General features: G+C 52.4%; 1 protein-coding gene across 1 annotated transcript in view; it reads left to right on the top strand.

Annotated features, from left to right (window-relative positions):
• CSMD2 (CUB and Sushi multiple domains 2) overlaps nucleotides 1-21467 on the top strand; it is a 513762-nt gene that overhangs the window by 111924 nt on the left and 380371 nt on the right.

Here is a 21467-nt window from a genome sequence, read left to right as displayed (position 1 = left end):
AGCTTGGCCTTTATCTTCCTTTTTCTTGAAGGTCCCCTCAAGGATGAGGCAGAAGTCCATTAGTGCTGACACTACTCTTCCCCAGGTGTGGTTCTCCCTGCTGGGAAGGCTTGGGGTGGCACAGGCAAGTTGGGGGGGCTTGATAAGGGGCCTTAAGGAGAGTGATAAGGTGGGGGATGTGCTTAAGAAACCGCTCTGGGAGCCAGGTGAGGAAGGCAGAAGAGGGTGGGACTTAGGCTCTCGGGTCTTTGACAGCAGAGTCTGTGCTTTCCAGGGGCAGGCATGGGGGGGAGGGCACCTGCTCTTCATGCCTTTCTACACTTGATCACTCAGCACATATTTACAGAGGGCGAGCGTGGGCCAGGCCCTGCTCTCAGCTCTTAGGAAGCTTAGAAAGGAATGAAACAAAAAGAAACCCCTTTCCCCACAGAGCTTACTTTCTAGACAACATAAACAATGATAGAATATTAGATGCTGATAAATGCTATTGAGAGAACAAAATCAGGGGATGGGATTGGGAGTAGTGGGGCGAGGGGTGGGGCTTGTGATTATAAACAGGGTGGGCAGGAGTGGTGTCCCTGAGAAGCTGACATTTGAGGAAACACCTGAAGGAGGTGAGGGTGTGAACCTTGCTGAACTTTTGGAGCAAGATGGTCCCAGGCAGAGGGAACTGCAAGTGCAAAGGCCCTGAGGCAGGAGGGGTGAGCGGAGGGAGACTGGTGGAGAAGAGGGCAGAGAAGGCGTGGTCTGTGTGGGGCCTTGCAGGCATTGCAAGGACTTCAGTGTTCACTCTGAGTGAGAGGGGAAGCCGCTGGAGCGTTTAAATAGAGAAGACGTAATCCATCTCTTCCTGCAGGGTTGTTGGTAAACCAGAGGTTTGGCAAATGAATCCTGTTTAAAATCCCCTGTGAGAACCCAGCTGACCCAACAGTTCCTGCTTGGGGGCGGCTGATTCCCACAGAGCAGGAGCGCTTATAGAAACACTGCACGTGCTCTCTCCACAGGAAATCTCTATGTGCCTCTTGCCCTACCCTTTCTGGGCGAGAGAGCACCCCCCCCCCCCCCCCCGCAGAAAGTGACACTGTCTACCTATAGTCTACCTGCAGAGCCTGCTCTTTCTCCCGGGGGACTGCAGCCAGGCTGAGCTGCTCCCCTCGCAGAGGAGGAGGAGGCCTCTGGAGAGAGAGGGGAGCTTGTGAGGGTGACGTCAGGGGGAGAGTGAGCCACGTGGGCCCTGCAGTCAGAACTCCAGAGCCAAGGAGCCTGCACACTCGTCTCTAAGCCAAGCTGCATGAATTTGCCAGAATGATTTCCGTTGCAGCCAGCTGAAGCCGCTACGGTTCCGTTCACTGAGCACTTACTATGTGCCAGGATCGGTGGTAGGTGCTTTGCGTGATCTCTCATTTAATCATCTCACCCCTCCAGACTCCTCGTAACTCCGGTTTTGCAGATGAGCTCAGAAATGTTGGCAAATGAGGGTTTCTGTGTCCCCGGGAAGTGATCATGGCCCCAGGGCACCCACACGCCCCTCTCCCCACCCCGGAGCAGGCTTCCGTTCCAGCACCCCTTCACATCCCTGTGATTAAGTGCTTACACATTGGTCTTCCCACAAGGCCACGAGCCCCTTGAAGGCCAGGTCTGAGTCTGATCCATGCCCCCGTCCCCGATGCCTGGCACAGGCTGCTCCATAGAGTTATAAAATAAATTAATGAATAATTAGGAAAAACCGGCTGCCAGAGAGCACTGAGGTTCCAAGTCAGTGGTCTGATAATGTCTTTGTGAGTGAATCCAGCTCCCGTGGACTTTGTGTGTTGAATAATTGAGTGAGGTATGCCAGAGGCAGAGCAGATGTGAGATTTCTCAAGCCCGACAAATGAAAGAGAGTTTCGAAACAGAGGAGGTGGGTGTGGGGCCGAGACCCATCCTGGGGGTTCATCCTCTGGGGATCCCCAGGAGGCCGACCTCAGCGGGAAGAAGGGGTGGGGGAGGGTGCAGCTTTGGGTAGAGGGCGGTGGGTAGGTCAGCACAGCACTGGGCATCCCAGGGACAAGAGAAGGGACCAGGCAGCTCCGAGTCCTGGAACCCAGAGGCCTGCCATCCTGGGGGGACTGAAAGTCCAGGTAGAAGATTAAGCTTCATTTATTCGGTGGACATGCGTCCTTGGCGTTGGGATCCAGCAGTGCACAAGGCAGTCGCTTCCCTTATGAAGGCGACGTCTAGCGTGGAGACAGGTCAACAAGTGAACAATCTCATTTCGGATTGGGGTAAGTCGGGGGCAGAGACAAGAGGCGGGCCAGGGGAGGAGAGCAGGGAGCCAGATTATCTTGGACAGGGCAGCGTCCCAGAGGGCTTCTCCCAGGAGCTGGCTCTTGAGCAGACCCCTGAGTGGAGCAAATGACGTCTGCCTTGGCGGCGGTCAGCTTGGCGTGTGTGAGGAGCTGCCCAGCAGCCTGTGTGGCCAGAGTCGGGACACGGCTGGAGAGAAGGGGCAGGTGACCAGCCGTGCGGCTGCAGCCTGCCGTGGGGTTTCCTGGGACATGGGACTTTCCGTGTTAAATCTGCGAACGTCCCAGGCAAAGCGGGACTACGTTGGTCACCTAGAGGTAGGGCATGAGAACAGAGGGGAGGCAGGGACCAGAACACGCAGAGCCACCTTTGAGGCCACGGGTTATATCTACATTTAATAGGAATGGAAGACAATGGCTCATTTTTGATTGAACAAGTAACCCTGAACGCTTCCTCCATGCGGGGCACTGTGCTGGCCAGTGAGCAAGGATGGGGCGTGCGCTCCCGCCTTCTCGGGGTTTCGGGCTTTTGTGTCCTCTCGCGTTGGACATTAAGCCAGCGGTGGCACGCTGTCCCCACACGTCTGCTTTTTTGCATTTTTCTGACCAGGCTCAGGGCAAACAAAGAAAAGCTTCCATAGCCTTCAGAGCAGGTGCTTTTCTTTTCCATCCAGAACAACAGGACACTGTTTCCAGACATCAACTCATTGTGACAGAGCGGGAAGCGCGTGTTATCTGATCCTGTGTTGTAGTCCAGGTCACCCTGAAAATCGAACACTGGCTCACCGTGAGCCCCTGAGTGGGAAGGTCATGGGATGGCCGGGGAGGCCAGGAGAAGCGGGCAGTTGCAGAGGAGCGCAGTGCGGGCCGTGCGGGCAGTGTGGGCAGGGCCGTGTCACACCGGCAGTAGGGACCCTCCACTGAATGTTAACTGTATCAGCTTCTCGGTGCTGCGTAAGAAAATGCCATGAACACATTTATTATCTCACAGTTTCCTTGGGTCAGAGCTCTGGGCACGTCTCAGCTGGGTTCTCAGTGCAGGGTCACACAAAGCTGAGGTGGGGATCTTATCAGCGGCTTGGGGTCTTCTCTCCAGCTCATGTGACTATTGGAAGAATTCATTTCCCTGCAGCTGTAGAACCACGGCCACTTGCTTCTTTAGGGTCCAGAAGAATCTGCTGATTCAAGTCTCTGACCACCAAACCCTTGGGTTTACCTGATTTGGTCAGGCCCACCCAGAATAATTCCCTTTTTGATTAATTCGTAGTCAACTGACTTGGCTTTAATTACATCTGCAAAAAAATCCATTCACCTTTGCCAAACATCGAATCATGGGGGTGATACCTCATTGTATTTATGGGTCCCACCCATACCCAAGGGGAGGGGGTTCTGGGGGTGGGACCAAGGGGTGGGACGCTTGGGGGCCATCTCAGAGCTCTGTTTACCATAGCAGCCATGTGAGACAGGCTTCACACACACACCAACTCATTTAATTCTCAGAACTATCCTGTGAGATAGATACTGTTATCGTCCCCATTTTACAAATGAGCTAACTGAGGCAGAGGGAGGGTAAGTAATAAGTCTAAGGTCCCGCAGCCAGGAGGAGCCGATGCCGTGAGAAAGCACAGCCTGTTGGAGCAAGGATCACTGTGGCAATCAGGGAGAGAGGAGGGGGCAAGCCCACCAAAGTTCCCATCACTGTTTCATAAAGCGTTGCCATGGAAACCCTGCAGGAAGCATCACTTAAAGAGCTGTTTGATTATTTTTTCTGGGTGGCCTCTGCAGGCACGTAGCAGCAGCACCAACACAAGCACACGCTGTGGTGGAGTTAATGGGTCCCGCGGCGGGCACGTGGCAGGAGGTCCGGAAGGTCCCTTGATAAAGTAACCATTCATTGGCAAGATTAGAGTCTGGTCACTGTCCCTGCTGCAGGGAACCCAGATCCAGGGAACCGTTCGGGTCCCTGGGGTCGTGGTGCTGTCAGTTTTCACTTACTGAGGGCCCGGAAGGACTGGACCTGTCCGTGGACCTCTCCTCCCAGTGGCCTGCACTCCGGGCCTCTCCCTGCCCTGCTCTTCCTGGCCCTTCTCACACTGGCCATCTTGGTCCCTCTGCCCAGCTGGGGACAGGGCTAGGACAGTGTGCTATCTGTGGGAGGCAAGCCTGGATAACAGACCTAGGAGGGCCCCCAACCTGCTTTCTAAGCCCCTTTGATGAGTTCCAGCTCCCACCATGACACGGAACATCCCGGACACTTAATGATCTTGTCCCAGATCTTAAAGAGAAGGCCACCCTCGCAGATCAATGAGGCAGGAGGTCCAGGGTTATAATTAGGGTGACAGTGGTGATCACAATGACTGCCCTCTAGAGTGACTGCTTGCCAGGCCCCACGCAACGTGCTTTGTGTACATTGAGTTTAATTGCTCATTTGTCAATTCATTCAACAAACATTTGTTGAGCGATGACTCTGTGCCAGGTTCTGGGTCCCGCTGGTGAAGTGGTTAGATAGCATCCTACTTGTATGGAGCTTGTAGTCTAGTGGGAGGGGGAGATAATAAGCGAAAGGGAAAAAATACCTAATCGTGCTAAGTGTCGTGGAAAGAATTAGAACAGAAGAGTGTTGTGGAGAGGGCCTGGGGACTTCCTTGGTTTATGTGGTGAGCGGAAGCCTCTCCGAGGAGGCCATAGTTCAGCAGATACCTCAATAAAAGGCTGTGCCGGGGAAAAGGTACAGCTGATGCAAAGGCCCTGAGGTAAGAACTGGCTTGGTGAGTTTGAGGAACAGGAAGAAGAGCCAGTGTGGCTGGAGCCTGGCAAGCAAGGAATAGAGGGCCCAAGCAGAGGTTGGCCAAGTAGACATTGTAGGTCCAGGCAAGGTGTGGGTTTTATGTGAAGGGAGATGAGAAGCCTTGGAAGTGTGTTAAGCAGGGGAGATACATGCTGTAACTTGTGTCTCAGAAGATCACTCTGCCTGCTGTGTGCAGAGTGGCTGTTGTGGGGACAGGCGTGGAATCAGGGAGGCCAGCTAGTAGGCCTTTGCAGGGACCAGGTGAAGGATGCTGGTGGCTTGGGCCACAGAGGGAGCAGGGCAGCCGGAGAGAAGTACATGGATGCAGGTGTGGCCAGCCAGGCTGGCTGATAGTGTGGATGTCGAGGCGAGGAAAAGGATTCTGGAATGTTCTTAGGTTCTTGGTCTTGAGCAGCGGGTAGATAAAGATTCCATCCCTGCAAGAACTCTTAAGGTGTATTGTGATTTGTGTTTCATACCTTAAAAAGCAGGCCCACAAAGCCTGACATATGCTGCTACACGGGTGAACCTTGAGGACATTATGCTAAGTGCCGATAAGTCGTCAGGTTCACAGCAACCGAGAGCAGAGTGGCAGTTGCCAGGGGCTGGGGGAGGAGGCATGAGGAGCCAGTGTTCACGGTTGTAGAGCGTGAGTTTTGCTAGATGACAAGAGTTCTGGAGACAGAGGTGGTGATGGTGGCACCATGTGCATGTGGCATGTGTTCAGGCCACCGAGCCGTGCACTTACAAATGGCTACCATGGTAATTTTCACGTGAGGTGTATTTTTCGCCAATTAAAAAACACGGAACAGGCCCAGGATCCCATAGCGGGTAAGACGTCAAGCCAGGTTTTGAACGGGGCCCAGTGAACACCAGAGCTGGTGAGTTTAACTGCTGTATGGCTTGTCCCCAGGAACAGGGGGCCCAGGCCACTATGGAACTCAGCCACAGCCCTGGCACCAAGGGAGGAGAGCAGACCCGGGTGTGGCTGGTGTGGGCACCTGCCCGTGGGTCTTTTAAATGGGAGAGGACAACAGGAAGCCGACCGAATCCTGCGACTTCGTAACAATGTTGATACATGCAAGGAAACGATGATGGTGGTCATGGCACTGCTGGCCGCAATGACAACAAAATGGCAAAAATGTCAGCTCCCACACCTGGACACAGGTGGGCCAAGCCCTTGGTGTGTAATATTGTAGTGGTCCTCGCCATAACCCTCCCGTGTAGGCAGTTCCGTGATCCCCATCCTACGGATGAGAAGACCGAGGCTAAATGCCATTAAGAGACTCACCTGGGGCCATCTGCAAGTAAACGGGAGTGAAGATTCAAAGCCTGGCCTGCCCGTCTCCGGATGCCTTTCTAGTAATGGCCCAGGTTAAATGAGGGGACTAATTACGAAGGGATCACTGTGCTGCTTCTCCGTGTTCTATTTTTGGGGCCAACTTGAAGGGACATGGAGTAATTATTTCCTGGAAAGAGCATCTTCTGCACAGGCCCCAGGATGCTCCACACTCAGCCTCCCGCGTGGAAGCTGACACGCCTTTGCTTGGCGACAAGTCCCAGCAAGGCTCGGCACACTCCTGCCCCGCCCCACTCAGGCGGCACCTCACAGGGGGGAGAGAACAAGATAAAACAAAATCCCGCTGAGCTCCTAATTCACATTCCATCTCCGGCAGCTCCTCGATGATAAATAATTCTGGAATTGGAAATGAGGCGGAGGGAGGTGGATGGAGATTTGGGCAATGCGGCTCCCCAGACCTTTCCACTTGGGATCTTCCTCTGTGCTTCTCCGCTGGCCAGTGAGGCAGGGCCCACCAGGGGCAGGCGGGCACCTTCTCCTTCTGTCTCTCTCTCTCTCTTTAGTTATTATTTTCGGTCATGGTAAAGTAGACGTAACAAAGTTGACCTGTCTTCCCCATTTGTAAGTGTACGTTTCACTGGCAAGTTGTGCAACCATCCCTGCCATCCATCTCCAGAACTTTCTCATCTTCCCAGACGGAAACAGTGCTCATGGCATACTTGTCCTCTCTCCCAGCCCTCCTTCTAGCAACCACGATTCTACTTCTGTCTGGAAGGATTTGACTACTCTAGGTGCCTCGCAGAAGAGATTTCATACGGTATTTGCCCGTTCGTGACTGGCTTATTTCACTTCGCGTTGTATCCGCAAGGTTTATCCGTAGTAGCGTATGTCAGAATTTCTTCCTCTTTTTAAGGCCAAATAGCATTCTGTTGTATGGATTTGCCACATTTTGTTCATCCGTTTGTCCGTCGACGGACCCTGGGGTTGTGTCTTCCTTTTGGCCACTCTGGAAAATCCAGCTGTGAACACGCCCCTTCCCTACCCCAGGTGTGACCGTGACTGTGTATCACCAGGGTATTCAGGTGGCCAGGGTCAGTGTGCCCTCCCCCCTAGGACTGCTACTCTGCACAGTGACCCACAGACCCCTCACCTCGGATCGCCACACCTCATCCCGGGCCTTGCAGGTTTCCATGGCAACCCCGTGTCTGTCAGCTGGGAAAGGCAGTAAGCGGCGAGGCTGGAGTTCTGAGTACCCGGCTTGCGTTCCTGCCTAATGTTTCCTCCCGCCCCCTGTGCATGGGAGGCACCTACTATAGGACCTGGTCCGCAGGACGCGCCCAGCCAATGAGGACCTGTCTGATAGACTTCGGACGTGGCCCTAGCTGGCTCCTGACTCGAGGAAATCGGTCCATCTGCCCCCGAAGCAGAAGCAGAGTTGGATGTAACAGGCACGGCCCTTGTTTGGCCTGGATATTCTGATCTTGCAGCTGGGCTGACAGATCAGATCTGCCATGCTGGCCAAGGGCCCCGGGACCCATGCCTGACCTCGGTGATCTGTGGATGCTGTCTTCCTGCGAAGAGGGTCCGCGTGTTTTATCATTTCTCAAAAGGTTCCTGATCCCTCCATGAAGACCCACGTGGATTCTAAAGCCCGTGGATTCCAGAAAGAGCCACAGGCTCTAGGGCTTGTGGACAGCAGAGACTGTGTTATGCTGAAGCTCGGAGAGGGGTCAGCTCCTGGGTCAGCAGGGCTGCAGTCACTACGGAAACACGGCAAGTCAGCAGAAATATGTGCCGTAGGACAGACAGAAGCAGCCAGGACTCGGGGTCATAGACGAGAAGGGCGATGAGGTCAGACCACTGAGAATGGGAAGCTGGGCCATGGTAAACAAAGACACCAAACTGTCCATGGCTCAGCAGATTACAGTGTATTTCCTGCTCCTCTGTCCGTCCTGAGCGGATGTTTGCTTTGGTGGGCAACTCTCCTGCACATGGTAATTCAGGGATGAAGCCTCCTTCCATCTTGGAGACCCACTATCCCCGGGGGTCTGGTCAGCTGCCTCCAGTCGAGATGGAAGAACTTGGAGGAAGCTGCACGGAGGATTCTATGGGCCGTGCCTGGAAGTGGCCTAGGTCACCATTGAAGAGGGCCCAACTGCAGGGAAGTCTGGGAAAGGTCATCTAACCATGTGCCCAAAGGGAAGAATGAGTTTTGGTGGACAGCTGGCTTTTTTTTTTTTTTTTCCACATGCAGCCAATTTGACATTTGCTGACGCCTTACCACTTTAGGAAACGTCTAAGGCACAGAAGCCCCATGGAGCAAGTCCAGTAAGGGGGGTTTATGCTAAGTATTCAGCAGACAGACTCACAGCAAACTCTGTACATAGAGGTTGCCATCCACCTACTCATTCATTCCACAAATAGTTGGGTTTTTTTTTTTTTTAAGATTGATTTATTTATTAGAGAGGGATCATGAGCAGGGGTGGGGAGGGGCAGAGGGAGAGGGAGAAGCAGGCTCCCTGCTGAGGATGCGGGACTCGATCCCAGGACCCCGGGACAATGACCTGAGCCAAAGGCAGATGCTTAACCAACTGAGCCACCCAGGCGCCCCCAGCAAATAGCATTTGAGTGTCTGCTGTGTGTTGGCCACTGTGGGATGTGCCAGGATACAAAGGCGAAAATGTCAGACAAGGTCTTCTCATGGGGCCTGTATACTAGTGGGAAGAGGGGAATAAACAACAAGGAAAACAATAAGAACACAAAAAATGATTACGCGTGGTGGTTAGTACTCCGAAGGTAACATGAAAGGTGGTGAGACAGAGAATGAGGCCGGATTAGGTGCCAGGTAGGTCTCTCAGAGGAGGGGGCATTTGAAGTGACATGGGATGGATGAGCCTGAATGAGCTATGCAAAGAGCAAAGGCCAGAGCACTTCTGGGCCAGGCAAAGTTGTGCAAAGGCCCTGGGGCAGAAAAGAGCTCCAGGTACTTAAGGATCAACCACCACCATTGTCATCCTTATTTAGATCTCTCGACTCTTTGTTACTTTTCCTCTGTTTAATTTCACTGGTTCTGTAGCAGGACCACCAAATTCAGTGGCTCTGTTTCTTCCCTTTCTGGCTCGAGCTCCTAGCAGCACTCCACACACTGCAGGCCACATTGTCATTCTCAAGATCCTCCGGGGCACCATAGCCCCCTTGGCCCACCCGTTTCTATTTGTACAACCTTCCCAGAGTGGAAGCAGAGTGGAGGATTGAAGGGGGGCAGGCAGGGAACCTGCAGTGGGGGCTGGGTGGGTAGGCAGGAGAAGGCATGGGAAGAGATCCTGATTCTTGGCAATCGGGAATGTAAGGTGCCCCACATCATGCCTGGCACAGAGTGGGCCCTCAGCTGTCATTGCCTTACCTCCTCGTGGGGCTGCGGCCTGGGGCGGGTGCTCTGGTAGTTTCTTAACTAAAGGCTCACAGCCCAGAGGGTAAGCACCGTGCGGGCAGGGAGGGTGCTCCCTGCTGGGGCCCCAGCACCACCAGTGTGCAAAGGCACTGGCCGCATGAGCGAATGAACGCACGAGCAGCTCCCATAAGCCGGCGTGCCTCCTGAGCCGCGGGCAGTGTGGAGTGACGGATCCCCGTGACTTGGCTTGAGGCTGGGAGGAGAGACCTAGGCCTGTTCCAGATCCCCGCTCCAGCCCTGGAGATGCTGGTAACAGACAGGCCTAAGGAAATGAGGGTGGGGAGGCCAGAGACCCAGCCCACGACAGGCGGGAACCACAGTGGGTCAAGTTCAGACACAGGACGAAAGGGAAGGAGAGATTGGAGTCCTCAGGTGTTCAGAAAAACCCTCAAGGCTCTGGGTGAAGCTTGATGCCAGGCTGTCCGCAGGCAGGAGCCAGAATCGAGAGCTTGTCTCTCTTCGGGAAACAATCCCATTGAAAGAGTGATTGGGTCACATCAGCTCTTTGGGGACACGGAGAGGGGTACAGGCTCTCTGGGGTCTCTCACCCGCTCCTTCCCTGAGTGGGAGGGAGAGCAGCGCACAGGGACCTGGCTCCTTCTCCGAGCACGAGCCCTGTGCCCCGGGACAGCTGCAGGCCAGGTCAGGAGGGGACTGAGACTCCCTTCGTTCCCTTGGGGAAAGGAGGGCTGGAAACTCTGACTCCCGGGCCCTCGGTCCCTGGGGCTGGCCGCAGCCCGGCACAGCTGTGAACACCAGGTCTTGCCCAGGTGTGCCCACCACTGTCTTCTCAGCGCTGTCCCCCTCAGTCCCCACCCTCTGCAGGCTCTGCCATGTAAACACACGTACGCCTCACGTGTCCCTGCACATACCACACGTTACGTACATACAAAATCTTATATCTACATCTACAGTCTGTAGACGTACCCACACCTGTAACACCAGCACGCGAGCAGACGTGCACACACTGTAGAGACACGACGTTCTTGTTCACGCATACACGCTGCGCTGGAGGAAATACGAGGAGTTCGGTGTTGCTAGAACATTGCATGAAGAGGGGAGACAGTGCGCGCTAAGGTTGGAGACGGGGCTGGGGCCAGCTCTTGGAGAATCTCAAGGGACGTTCGAGGGAGTGTGAATCCCACGTGAGCAATGGGGAGCCACCAAAGGGCTTTCAGAGGGAAGCAGTGCGATCCTATTAGCTCTTAGGGAACGGGTTGGATTGGGACAAGTCTAAAGACAGAACAGGGAAAAGGGGACTGTCTCCAAGTCCCTGAGAAGAAGGCGAGACGGGGGAGGTAGCCCTGAGGCATTAGCAGGGGGGTGGGGAGGACGACTCCAGAGACTGACGTGAGAGGTTTTGGAGAGGGTGGCTGGAGGGACCCCCACCCTGGGGTCAGGTGGGTTTGGGGCAAGGGCAGGAGTTCAGTTGCTCCACATGCAGCCGGAGGCATCTGTTAAGACTTCCCCATGGAGAAGCCTGAAGGCGGGGAGACTCGGGGCTGGAGTCAGGAGGAAGGTCTGGCCTGGGACTTTGCAGATAGACGAGGAGTCAGCAACACAAGGGACAGGACTTAGGAAACAGCAGCAAGCTCCGGGGGCTGCGTGCTCTTGGCCACGAGCCACCTCCTCTACCTGGAATGTCCTGCCTTCTCTGCCAAGACCGTACCTAGTGCCTCTTCCAGGAAACTTCTCCAAATTATTCCTTCCCATCATCCCTGAGGCCGTGTGCCACTGGCTGGGGCAGCAGAGTGCAGCCAGGAGAAGGGGTGGAGAGGGACCGAGTGGGGCCGAGTGGGGCAGGGTCCTGGGCCCGTGTCTGTCACCTGCTGGCTCCCTGTGTTGTCTGCATTTCCCTGGCTCCTTGGCAGCTGGGTGGGACTGCTCCACAATCGTTCTTATTAGGTCAGGGGGGGCCTTTCGGAGCGGCAGCAGAGTAGAAGCAGGCCCCTGCTTGGCTCCGGAGAAGTGATGTGGGTCCAAGTGATGCCACCTGCCTGGCAGAGGCCGGCTTCTCCTGTTCCAGTTCCTGGGGCCCATCTGTTCCCCGCAGCTACTGTGCCAGCGTATTCTCTCTCTCGGCTCTGGCCTCACCCACACTGCCCTGGCATCCTCTCCCAGGGAGCTCCTGGGACCTGTCTGTAATCACATCCCCAGTTCACTGAGCATTTACTATGTGCCAGGCACTGAGAGAAGTACTTGGTCTGGTTTATCTTGCTTAATCCTCTCAGCGGCTCTCTGAGCTGGGTGTCATGGGGACTCCCATTTTATTGGTAAGAACACCAAGGTGCCGGGAGGTGAAGTGACTTGCTCAGTAAATAGCAAGGGTGGGATCTGAACCCCTGTCCATCCGTCTCCAGGGTCCACTGTCCTCACCAGTGCACTCTGCTTACTGCTATGTATTAACTGCTAACCCACAGCTGGTGGGGGGGCGCACGAATTCAAACCCAGGTCTGTGGGACGCTGGCACCATTCTCCGAGCCACGGTGCTCCATGCCCGCCTGACCCCGACAGCCTCGCTGCCCGCCTCGTAGCCCGTGGTTTAGGCCAGCAGCTGTGTGCACCATTGCCACAGCTGGATCGGCGTCCCCACCCCAGTCCTGCCTCCTGCTCTAGGCCTGGGTGACAAGAGTGTCAAGGCAGGAGCCAGGCAGGCCCCGTGAGTGCGGGAAGAGTGACTGACACTGGCTTCCAAGACATGCTCTGCTTGTAGAAGGAGACACCTGTCAGCGAGTGTTATTCACCCAGGAGAGGCTATGTGGAAGTGGATTGTCATTTCGATACATAATATAGGGTGTTCATTGTGTGTGTGGGAGGACGTGTTGTGCCTGCTGTCACATATGTAAATGCAAGAGCTATGTACAGATGCCTTCTGGATTGGTCTGTTTTTGTATATGCATGTTTGAGTATGAGAGAGAGAGAGAGCATGATAGAACGTGTGTGTGTGTGTGTGTGTGTGTGTGTATGTGTGTGTGTGTGTGTGTGTGTGTGTGTGTGTGTGTGTGGAAAGGAGAGCATTTGAATGATGGATTTGTGCCCGTGGGATGTGAAAGTTCATCGGTATGCCTGTGTTATGTGTAAGAGATCGTGGTCCCCCGAGTAAGGAGCTTGTCCAGGGCAGAGACAGTTCTGCCTCCTGCCGCTTGACCCTGGAGGGCCCGTGTGGGTGGTCTCCATCCGCACAGGGGGCTCCACGAAGCCTTTGGACTTTGGGATGCATGTAAAGTTAGACCACAGAAGTGGTCAGAAAGCTCGGGGTTGCTGATGGAGGGAGAGAGGAGGGCTCACAGACTTCCTGTGGGGACCCAGACCCCGCATTGCGCCAGCGTTTTCTAGTCACTGTATCCACCATCCTCTGCAGAAAGTATGGGAAATAGGGGGGGTGACAGTGGCTGGATGCCTCCCTTCTCAGTTCCTCTTTGGGCCCCTCTCTTAAATTCTTCCTAGAAAGAGGGCAGCCAAGGGGTCCAGAGCCTTTGGAATATTGTGCTTCTTCCAAAGGGGTGCAAACCAAAGTGCTTCTTACCTTAAGAAGAGAGATGGCTGTGAGATATGCTGGGGCTTCTGGGCCCCGGACAGGGAGCCAAGTGCAAGAAAGGGGGGCCCTGGGGCTCTGTTGTCCACAGGACTGGCACCGGCACATGGTGGATTCCCTTGGACATCCCAAATGGTGCTGGTGTTCAGAGACAGCATTTCCTTGTTAGCCAGCAGGATATAGGGGACTTAAGACCCAGCCATAGGGAGGGGGTTGCAAAGCTTGGGGGAGGTTCAAGGGAAAGCAAGGCCAAGTATGCAGCCCAGTGGGACAACCCCAGCAAGGGAAGGATGACTTCCCATATGGGCATCCTCACCCAGGGTTACAATTCCCAGCCTTACGGCAAAACACTCTGCCAAGCCAGGTCAGGCTTCCCCCTCTTCAAGCTCCTTTGCCAAGATTGGTTCAGGATCCATGACTTCCTCTCTGCAGCTGGGCAGGGCTGAGGGCCCAACATGGCTAGCCCTAGCCAGAAACCTTGAGAAGTCCTAGCCCACCAGGCCAAGGATCATTCTGCCCCAGCCAAACAGAAAACATACCCTGCTATAAAAGGCATCAGATGAAAGAAACAAATCCTATGCTTTTGCCATTTTATGATATGCTGAGTCCAGCTGGAAGTGATAAGTTTACTTCTTTGGTAAGTATTGATATCAGTCCTCAAAGCTCCTGACCAGTGGAGCCCGGGAGACCTCAGGCCATCCCAGCTTCCAGAAAAACATAAGTTTGGATGTGCTAAAGGGGAATTACATTTGTAAAACAATTCATGTTAACCAGGAAGTTCTATGTAAATGTCAACTATCACTGCTATTGTCCTTTTATGATGGTGATGATTAATAATGTAAACCAAGCAACTCGGGTTTATCTTACCCGAGGTTCTAGCAATTCCCAAAACGTGTTTCATAGAACAATTCTGAAGTTACTACGTGATTCTGAGGAAAGAAAAGGGAGGAGGGAGAGAGTCTGTGGTTAAATTTTTGGAGATTCTGGTTTAAGTATAAGGTTCAACAGGTTTCTCGCCTGAAGAACCTCTTGGGTAAACTCGTGACCATTGGTTTCTGCTAGAGGAGGGAGTTTCTGGGTATTTTTAAAAATTACTTGACCCACTGAAAGCTTTTCTCAGGGAATGTATTTCTCATTTTTGTACAGAATATACTTTGGGAAACATTTCTAGGCTCCGTTCTGCAGTTGATCAGTTTTAGCCCCAAATTGCGTATTTAGCTGTTCTAACGGTATTTTGCAGCATTTCCCCACAGGGCAACAATGATTCTCCATACGCCGCTCTGTCCAGACAAGCTGGGGAATCCCTTTGCTCGGCTGGGTTGGGTGGGGAGGCTGAGCGGGGAGCAGCAGGGTTTGGGGCTGCAGAGGTCAACAGAGGCTGCCTTATGGAGGGCCTTGTGCTAGCCTAAAGCTACTCATCAGAGGGGCTCAGCCTTGCCACTGGCTCTTGAAACAGGAGAGGGACATGTTGGTGCCTAAGAACAGAGGCTGGAGCTTCCCTTAGGGATGGGCTGGGGGAAGGAGCGGGGGGCACAGCCCACTGCTCCCCTGTAATCCTGCAGGAGATTCTCAGACTCATGCAGACCCCACGCTGGGAGGCTCTGAACTTCCCCCTCCACAGGCTCTCTTTGGTTCAGTGTTGTGTTCTCTAAAAGCAGGGCTACCTCTCTCCTTTTCTTCTTCCTCTTTTTCCCAGAGAGATTCCTAGTGCCTTTAGAAGCCGAAGTCATTGATGCAGAGGTGGCTCCCCTCTGGGGCAGGGTTGCCAAAATTGACAAATTAAAACACAGGGTGCCCAGCTGAATTTGAATCTCAAATAACAAATAGTTTTTTAGTGTAAGTATATCCCAGATGTTGTATGGGATATACTTATGCTAAAACCCCAATTTCTGTTTCTCCGAAATTCAAATTTAACTGGGCATCCTTTGTTTTAACTGGCAACTCTATTCTGGGATCTAGGGTGTTGCATTTCAGTGCTGCTTCTAAAGAAAGGCCAGTAAAAGTGAGGAGGTCATGGGGTCCTGTGGTTATAAAGCGCCAAGGAGAATTCTGCACTAACAGCCCCTCCGTGGCCCCTGCTAGTGGGAGGGTGGATGCTTCCACAGCCTCAGCTCACTGGGGTGGGGAGAGGGGGCCAAGGAGTTGCTGCCTGGGTGTGGGTGGGGCCTGCCTTAGGTCTGGCAGAGAGAGGGACTGTGCAGGGACCCAGAGCACTGCCTCCACGCTGGGAAAGCAAACTTGAAGCCAGGGAGATCAAGTTTACAACCTGATGAAGGAGACAGCACTGTGGTCAAGTGGTTTGAGTTTCAACCCCAGCCCTGGTCCCAACCAGTAGTATGACACTGGGTCAGAGTTAGGTCCGCTGTTCCTCATCCCTGCAGCCCCCCAAAGGGGGGGGGAACCTTCATGGTACCTCTGTCGGGGGAAGATGAAATAGAAGAACCCAGATAAAGTGCTGAGCGGAGGGCCCGGTTCATATTAAACATCTACATGGTGACAGTTACTATCATTACAACTGACCCTTTGACTCTTTTTCCTATAGTGGCGCTCATGAATGCCAGCCTAAAGAGGAACCTGGGGGCTAAGAGAAGTATGATTCTAACAGGAAGGAGTACAGACTGAACGTAGGCAAGCCCTTGCCTGCAGCCAGAACAGCACCCCCTGTTTCCAGGGCCAAACAGGAGGGGAAAGGCAATGGGACTGCCCTCTCAGGCCCCGGGTGCTTGCCGCCTGAGTTTGCCAGGCCCACTTCCTGCCAGTCACCTCTGTCCAGGACTCCCAGCTGCTTGGCTCACTCTTCTCCCAGCCCCTGCCCCCCGTTGATGCCCAGCAAAAAGAATCGTACATCTGAGCTAAGTGCGTAACTGAAGCGACAGTGTTCGGGGCTGCCGAATGATGGCTCGTGGGCTGGCTGCCTGTGTTCTCAGTAAAGTTTTATTGGAACGTGTGTTGTCTGTGGATGCTTTTGCACTACAGTGGAATCACTGTAGACTCAGTGGAATCACTGAGACAGAGACCATAAGGCAAGGCCCAAAATATTTGCTATCTGGTCCTTTATAGAAAACAGTTTGCCAACCATGCACTAATTTCTTGCTTTATATACATATATAAATTTATATATATATATGCTAATATATAATGCATATTTTTATATTTATATAATATACATTATATATGTGTACACATATAAAATTCCTTCTACACATTCCAACCAGGCACCCTCTTCCTGCCAGGCATTAAGTCAAACACGAGATAAATACAGAGTAAGTCATTCCTGCCCCTCGAGGGAGTCCAGTGATGAACACAGACACCTATACAAACACTGACAAGCAGGCTTAGCTCCCGGAAAGCAGGGTGTCGTCAACGGATGGCTGAATGAGTTGCAACGTTGGGCGACAAGTGCAGGAATTGGCACACAGCTAGAACTCCAAAGTAATTCTGTAAGTGGTACCCCAAAGCTCCAATCATGTAAAAGGTGGGGTGTGAGGTCACAAAATGATGACATGACCAGAGGGGCCTCTGTAGTTCACGGGCACGGAAGTCCAGGATTCTGGGGACTGACTGCCAGTAATATTATGCTTGAATTGACCTCCTATCACAATGCGTTCTCCGGGGATTTTCCAGTTTCTACCAGACACGAAGGGCATCAAGGAGGGCTTCACAGAGGAAGTGACATTGAAGTGTGGCTTCAAAGGATGAGTAGGAGTTTTCCAGATGGAACATTTGAGAGAACGGCAAGATGTGCTCAGGGAGCCTGTGGTTTAGAATAGCAATAGTGGAGGGGATGAGTTTGGGGGAGCAGGAGATAAAGCAGAAGCTGTCAGCCGGGGTTGCATCGTGGAAGGATGGGCTGCATGAACCTAGGCTTTGATTTATCCTGACAGCCATGGGAAAGCCCTCCAGGTTTTCTTTTCCTTTCCTTTTATTTATGTTTATTAATCTTTCAAATCATTATTTGTTCTTTTGTGAATCACGCAAAAGAGCAGGGGGACTGCATTGGCCGGCGTGCCTTGGTGGTAGGGAAGCCACTTTGGGCACATATGCGCCTGATGGGGCGAACAAGGCAGGGCCGTGGTCAGTTTACCCTTCTAGAATGCTCACTCCAGCATCAGTGAGGACAGTGCATTGGAGGGGGCAACACCAGCAGCAAGGAGATCAGAGTGGGGTGCAGGAGTCCAGGGGGGAGGCGAGGAGGAATATGAAAGGAGACGCAAGGAGAGGGCAAGTGTGATTTATGGAGCTCAGCCAAGTCCAGCGGAGAGGCCAGGCTCGCCGCCCCCAGAAGTCAAAGTCCAGCCACAAGAGAGGCCCCGGAGATTGAACAGGTCACAGCTCAGAGAGATAACCCCACGCAGTTAATGGAATAACCGACATGAATAGGTTACCGTGAGTGGTTGTCAATCCCAGCTCGGCTTTGCAGAGCCCTGGACGAGCCCAGGCTCTGCCTCTGAAATTCTGATTCAGGAGGTTGTGGGACAGGCATCAGTAGCTTTCAGTAGCTTTGTAAAACTCCCCACGGGACCCTGATGCGGAAGCTTGCAAAACCTGCAAACCTGAGCCGAGAGAATCCGCTTACGGTGGAGAGCTCATGCCTGACAGGGAGAGTCCTGACAGGACAGGGCCCTGGGAACTTGTAGGTGGCGTACCCCATCAGAGGCCCTGGTGCCCCTGTATTCGTTTGACTGACAGGCAGCAGGAGATGTACGGGGCCAGGCTAGGGGTTGACTTGCCTGGTGGACACCCGAGGCATCCCCTAAGGAAAATGAGTGTGAGTCCCCTACGAGGATGTTTCAGGAAACACGCACCACCTCACGGTGGAGCGAGTCGAGGTGGGATGGTCAAGGGCAACCGCAGCCTAGGGCAGCCCCAAGTACATGGGCTTAGCAGCCGGGCACTTACAGACACACACACACACACACACACACACACACACACACACACACACACACACACCATGAGCCATGTGGCCTTGAGTAAATGCCCCGCCTCTCCAGCAAGCATGCTCATCTCAGCAAGGGGTAAGAATAGCGTCTCTGGCAATGGGTTGTTGAAAGGATTAAATAAGATCATTAGGTCATTCAATAAGCTTTTATCGAAGTATTATTATACAGGAGGTGGAGTGTTCTAGGAATTGGGACACAGACGTGAACAAAAGAGACTAAACACTGTCTTTATGGAGTTTACATGGTAGCAGGGTGAGACGAAGAATAGCGAATGTATCAAATATATAATATGTCAGGTGGGAGGAGTGGAAGTGGAGGCAGCAAGTGGAGACAATTCTTTGGGGATGGAAATAAATACAAAGCACTTGGCACTGGGGATAGCACGTAGTAAGTGTGCAATAAATTATGTTTACGAGGCCAAACAGCTAAAAGTAAGGGAGTTATAAAGAACAGCTTCATAAAATAAGACCATGTGTGTAATGCAGAGGTGCCTAGCACAGAGGAGTTACTTGGAAGAGAATGGTTTTTATTCCTCCCTCTCCTGACCATGCCCACTACCCCTCAGTCACACACACAAGCACGCACGCACGCACACACACGAAATGCCATCTCCTCTTTCCATGTTGAGGGTTGTGGCAAATGTAATCCTTCTCTCTGACTCCGTTTTCCCAGCCATCCTGCCACTTAGTATCAACCGTATGGCCATGGAGATGAAACAAGTTACTTGATGAAAGATAAGAAATCAAAACATATGGAGGGTGCTTGTCCAGAGAGCATAAATGGCTCTTCATTATAATATGGGAACTAAAGTCTCAAATTAAAAATAAAAGAAGGCGCGATGTAGCTTTTGCTGCACTCCAACCACAGAGGAGATTCATTGTCATACAATCACTGAGAATATTATGTTGATTGGCAAGAGCCAGGCTTTGTAGAAGGGACAAAATTCCCCACAGCTAATCTACAATGGAATTGTTCAATGTCAGGCACAGCTTTAATAATATTGTTCCGGGCTGCGTTGGATGTAAATATCCCACTCTTCATTTTGTAAGCAATCAAAGGGAAGTTTTATAGATGGGAGAGCATGAACAGCTATAATATCTGTGCCAAAAAACACACGGGCAAAATAAAAAAAAATCAAAGAATGCCGCACCTCGGAAGGCTTGCTTTGTGGCTTATCTCCGATCTCCTCTGTCCAGCAAGGTGCACATCAGACACATTACAAAAACCCTCAGTTTAAATGTTGCCCTTGACATTATTTAAAAATACAAGGTTAGTAAATCAGGCTGGAGAAAAAAAAAAAAAGCCAGACTATTAAATCTGGACAATCAGGTAATCACCCTTCATCTTGTCGCGGCACCTGCAATGATGGAGGGAGGGAGGGAACTCTGGTTGATTAAGCACCCACTGTGTGCTGGGTGCGGTCTCTGTCAGAAGCAGGATCACAGTCCACTTAAGAGTGCCGAATGGTGGAGCCAGAAAGACGGAGATTCACAACCTAAGCTCTGTCACTTTCTAGCTACGTAGCCTGGAGGAAGTTGCCGAAACTCTCTGTGCCTCAGTGTTTTCATCCGTAAAATGAGGATAACAGGTATCCCACTGGCTTGTTTTGAGGATTAAGTAAAATAAATTTGGAGCCCAGGGCCTCAAACATACCAGGAACTCAGTAGTGGGTATGACAGAGCTAACTGCCCTTCATGGGCACAACAGCCCTGCTATGCCCAAAAAGATACACATTGAAGTCGTAACCCCCAGGAGCTGTGCATTTGACCTTATTTGGAAATAGGATCAGATGATGAAGTTAAGATGAGCCCATTGGAGTGTGTCCTAATCCCAATCCAAAATGATTGGTGTCCTTATAAAAAGGTGAAATTTAGATACAGAGACACAGAAAAACAATACCACGTGAAGATCGAGGAGTAATGCGTCTGTAAGCCAAGGACGGCCAAAGATTGCCAGAAAGCCGCCAGGAGCTAGGAAGAGACAGGAAAGGGTTCCCTTACAAGTTTCAGAACGATGTGGCCCTGCTGACCCCTTGATCTGGGACTTCTAAACCTGCATATTGTGAGACAATAAGTTTCTGTTGTTTTTTTTTTAAGCCACCCAGTTTGTGATACATTGTTACAGCCCTAGGAAACTAGTATGATACCCACCATGGGAAGAAAAAGTATCCTTATTTTCAGATGAAGAATTGAAGGCTGGAGATAACAATTAACAGTTTAAAATCACTCAGCTAGCGGTGGTTGAACTGAGATTGGAAGCCACACCTCTCTGAGCCCAGCATCTGCCCTCTCTCCCCGGCCACTGCGTGGCCTCTCGGGAGCAGAGCTCAATATAAAAAAGGAGGTGGTGCTGGGACTGAGCCCCCATTCATCACACCCAAGTCCCAGTGGAGGTGCCAGGTCAGAGCGGCCTGATTATGAACAGCTCATTAAGTAAAGAGCAGTGAGTGTTTGAGAGTGACTTTTTAAAAAGAATCGACTTTTATTTATAGTGACGTTCCAGTCATTAATTTCGAAGGAAGAAAGCCCAAAGCAGAAGCAGGTTCATTAAAAATTTGACATTAGTAATTTAATTAAATTGGGTCTTTGCGACTCGTTGCGGAAAATGAAACGTTAGTTGTACACCAGTTCTCAGCCCATTTCCCTGGTTGGCTCCCTCCCCTCACCTTAGCTTGCTTTCTTCTCCAAATGTTTGCCTGACCCGCCCTTCCAACCCCCAACACTCACAAACACACACACGTCACAGTCACTGCCTCCGCTGCACGCCAGCAGCGCGAGCTCAGGGGAAACGCCAAGGAAGCCGCTAGTGTGGGATCATGGGAAACGCCAAGATAGCCAGCAGCATGGGATCATGGGAAACTCCAAGGTGGCCAATAGTGTGGGATCATGGGAAACTCCAAGGTGGCCAGCAGCATGGGATTGTGGGAAATTACTCGGTGGCCAGTATTGTGGGATCATGGGAAATGCCAAGGTAGACCGAGGCATGGGGGGTTAAGAGACTTGCTGGGGGTCCCGCAGGTAGTAAGCCATCTGTCCAGGATGCGCCGAACTCCCCACCACCCTGCTCTACGGCCTCTCAGTGACACCTCAGCTAATCATCGCTAGGTGATGGACCTGTACTTGGATGGTACTCTGGACATCGCTGTGAGCCCTTGTCATTGCCCTA

The sequence above is a fragment of the Ursus arctos genome, unplaced genomic scaffold, assembly GCF_023065955.2.
Source record: "Ursus arctos isolate Adak ecotype North America unplaced genomic scaffold, UrsArc2.0 scaffold_32, whole genome shotgun sequence".
NCBI lineage: Eukaryota > Metazoa > Chordata > Mammalia > Carnivora > Ursidae > Ursus > Ursus arctos.
Note: the sequence above shows the minus strand (reverse complement) of the source record. Positions and strands in the feature narration are given on the sequence as shown.